Below are 4,450 nucleotides of genomic sequence, written 5' to 3'. Positions count from 1 at the left end.
CAATATGGTTCTTCCAACAATTAACACTATACTTCCAACCGTCCCTGAGCATCCAATATTTGGAAAACCTTAGATTGTCCTCGACAATTGCTTAATCCTTTTAGTCACATCCAATTCTAGACCTTTTCCCTTCTTAATGCCCCAGGCATTTGGAAAATTTTAGAAGTGATGAATATAGCACATGTAACCGATCCAATATCCGAAGCATATGGAACACGATTCATGATGTCTCACATAAAGACTAAATCAGTCCTTTGCTATAATATTTTCATTTCTATTTGCCAAGTTCTCATAATTCAGATTATGAAAAGGGATGCCGTAATCATAATCGAATTTTAGAACGCAAATAATGAACCCATATATAGAATTTCCTTATGTTGAGCCATTCTGTAACGCCCGTGTTTCTAGGCTAGGCATTAATATTGACATAATGGTCTAGGTAACCTTTGTAACTCATTTAGAAGAAATGAAAAGGAATTATGTGAATTTTATGTGAATTATGTGTTTTATGCTTAATTATTACGGTTTAATTAATTAAGAATAAAAATAAGCGTCAAAATTAAAGTTGGATATATGCCCGATATCTTTACATAAATTTGTAGTGGTCGAAACAAGGATTTTGGGGATATAAAGAATACCAAAATCCGAGTTATAACGAAGAAGTTATGACATGTCGAAGTTTCGCGACAAAACCAGCACGATGCTGAATGTCGTAAAAAGTGAGTTTTTGATAAACTACTTTTTAGCCTTAGTGATCTAAACAAAAGTTGTAGTATTCGTTAAACTGAGAAGTTCGATAAAAAGAACGTCCGAATCTGACTTCGTATGAGGAAGTTATGATTTTTCGAAGTTTCAGCTTAGCAGTAGACAGCTAAAAACTCGAATTTTAGATCGAGCGATTTTTAGCCGACACAACCTAAACGAGAACTGAAGGTCTTGTCATTAGTAGTACAACGGTAAAAAGTCTGACGAAAACGGACGTCGGATGAAGAAGTTATGAATTTTTAACGGATTTCCTGTCCGGGTCTGTTAAAAATAATAATAATAAAATTAAAGTCAAAATTAGCCGACAAAGTCTAAACAGAAGTTGTAGAGCGTAATTTTAGCTACGTGTGCATAGAAAGAACGTCAAAAACGAAGCTCGTATGCGAAAGTTATGGATTTGAGAAGTTTTGGCGCGAAAATCGAGAAAATTCGCATAGTCACGTTGCCACGTCACCTTCGCTGAAAGAGTGCCACGTGTCCTGCTCAGTCACCGAGCTGCTGAGTCATCCGAAGCCATGCGTCGGATCCTGATTCGACCGAGGAGGAGGCCCAATCTGAAGCAGCCAGCTCTCCGGCCGAAGCTTCACCCTGCTGCCGCCTAGCCTCCGAGCCTCGCACATGGGTCACGAGTCCGCGGTCCAATCAGCAGCTGCCACCTGCGCACCCTCGCCTGCGGACCCCACCACCGAAGCCGACTTCGGACCCTATAAATAAAAGGGGACCTGCGAGCCTTCTCGGGTAGAATTGGATATTTGCCATTTTCACCCCTTTCTTCATCTTTTCTTCACCTTAACCTTCCCCAAAGCTCTGGTATCGATTGTAAACCCCATAATACTCCACGAAGTGCCCGTGAAGCCCGGAAAATTTATCTTTTCGGTTTCGAAGCTCGACTTTTGCAGAGCCCGGTTTCTCAATAAAACTCCCGGTTTTATTAGAAACGATCGTTTTAGGAAACAAGTTGTTGTCCGATTATCATCAAATCATGTGAGTGTATAGTCACCTTCATCTTACACCTAGATATGAAGTATTTTATATGAAATACGTGCTACGTGTAATTATATTAATTGTTTAACTGAGGTGACTGTTGAGTTGACGTTTTATACAAGTTTTAAACTGTATAAGTAATTTTATCTACAAATATGTTGGGTAGAACATGGGTAGATAGTGATATGTGATAAAATAAAATTGCGGAGAGGCCTCGATGAGTTTTGAGATCTAGTCATCTAGCGGAGTTTGGATGACGACCACGGACTTTCTAGACAGTCCAGTGGGAGACATTAGCAGGCCCACAACCTGTAGATGTTAATGCACTAGGGTGTTCATTCGCTGTACTCCATCCCCCTAATTGTTGCCTTTAGGACACGTATGGCTGAGGAAACCCCTTAGCAGTAGTGTCCATCCCGATGATATTCTTTAGGCTAGGTCCCTGGTGATAAGTGTTTAGGGACATAAAGTGAGGATAACGGGAACGGGTAATCAGGGTTATTGTTGATTGATGAACTTAGTAAGTTTATTATTATTATGGGTTGAAAACCTTATATACTCACCAGGCTCCCAAGCCTGACCCACTCAACTTTTTATGTTACAGGTAGTGGACCCCGAGCATAGTCGGAGGACAATGAGGGATTTTTGGATTATAGGTCAATAGTTGTAAATAACTGTTGAAAGGCTTATAATGTCGTGTTTATGCTTTTGATCTGTATCGGAGCATGGCATCCCGAAGTTTTGATATGAAATGAAACTATACATTTCTTAAAGAAAGTTTTGATAAACGTTTATCATGTTTTGTTGTGGGAACAAATTCCGCAACATCTTTTAAAAAGATTTCTCTGATTTTATTTTAAAAAGCATAAATTAAATTGGTCTTTTCTGGCCGAGAAATTAGGGGATGTGACAGTTGGTATCAGAGCATTAGTTTAAGCGAACTAAGAAATTTTAGAGTTTCTATACTTAAACTTAGAATGCTAAGTGATGATTGTGAGATGAGTGTCTACCATATTTTAGACACGAGCACTAGTTTATTTTAGGGTAGATGCCTAAAATGACCTTATGTGCTAAATGCTATGTGTTTGCCATGTGTGCCATTATTTGTTCAGATCTATGGTCTGTTGCCGACCGAATCTGGAAACCTTATGTGTGTAGGATTCTAAGCGTATGATTACGAGATTAGAACTAACATGTAAACGTTTCGGAGTGATAAGGGAATTTAAATACCTATCGAGGGTAAAGACCTAAATTCACCTTATTCGGTATATAGATTGTAATTGAAAGAACTCGTAGTGGAGTTGCAAATGCAAACGGAAATAGGGATCAACAGCCTCAACCTCAAGTAGTAGCTGCACCTGAGCCAATGACGATGGCTGGGGTACAAGCAATGATGCAGATGATGTTAGATTTCCAGATGGAGGAGACAAGGCGATTACTACAACATCATAGAGAAGTGACTATGATGCCTGTTGAACAGCCCGTATAGAATGAAGGGTAATCAGTAGGAGGGAACTACAGTGGGACTCTTGGTCAAGCCAACCCACCGATAGTTAGACAAAACAACCCGGATGGAGGAGTTGATGGATACGAATGCATATACAAAGATTTCATGGCATCTAACGTTGTGTCTATCTGGAAGTCCGACACCGGTGGAAGTCATGAATTGGATCTCCGAAATGGAGACGATGTTTGAAAGTTGTGAGTGCAGCAACAAACAAAACACCGCACTTGCAATTCCTCTATTAAAGTCTGGTGTGTTGAACTAGTGGAAGTTACTAACTAATTCGATGCCTAAGGGAGAATCTAGTAAGATGTCTTGGGAAGACTTTGTACTACAACTAAAACTGCAATGCTGCTCTGAGCAGGATCTTCTGGAAATTAATAATGAGTTCTAGAATTTAAAGAAGGGAAAGATGAGCGTTACTGAATACGCTGCTAGTTTTACTGAAAAGATGAAGCTTGTTCCTTACCTAGTTCCAACTAACTCTCTAAGATCAACAAGTTCACCCTTGGATTACCAGCGGACTTTGGTCCGATGGTTAAGCAAGCAAACACTTTGAAAGTCGCCATCTGGGCTGCTAAGAACATTGAGGTTCAGATCAGAGAGAAGGGTCTGGAGAGGGCGGAAATTGGTGACAAGAGAAAATTTGAAGGAACTTCAGGTTCCAGCAAGAGAAGCAAATTTTCTAAGTTTAAGAAGTTTGGAGGAGGAGGAGGAGGTGAAGTGAGGTGGTGTGAGAAGTGCAGGGAAAACCACTCAGGGTAATGTAGTGAGGAGGTGACTTCCTTCAAATGTGGAAAGACTGCATATTATGCCAACCTGTGTCCATCCGACAAGAGGGTATGTTTTGAGTGCCATGAAGAAGGGCATGTTTTTAAAGACTATCTGAAGAGAAAGGATGCTGCAAAGCCCAATCTACCACCAAAGTCGAAGGCTAGAGCCTTTCAGATGACACTTGAGGCTGCAAAAGAAGAAGATCAAGTTATAAAGTAGTAATGTGAATAGTAACAAGTGGTTACACCTATTAGAGGCATAGTATAGGGTAAACTTGACCCTTTGTGTAATTGTTTCAAGGAAATAATATAAACCCTGGTTTTGTCATATGATGAATTGAATGACTATGTGAAATTATTGTATGGCGATTTGGAGAACTGCGAGACAATACTTGGGACGATTATGAGTAGGTGTGAATGGTAG

Source organism: Lactuca serriola, chromosome 9, assembly GCF_051521515.1.
Source record: "Lactuca serriola cultivar US96UC23 chromosome 9, Lser_US96UC23_V15, whole genome shotgun sequence".
Taxonomy (NCBI): Eukaryota; Viridiplantae; Streptophyta; class Magnoliopsida; order Asterales; family Asteraceae; genus Lactuca; species Lactuca serriola.
The sequence above is the reverse complement of the archived record's forward strand: the minus strand, read 5'-3'. Positions refer to the sequence as shown.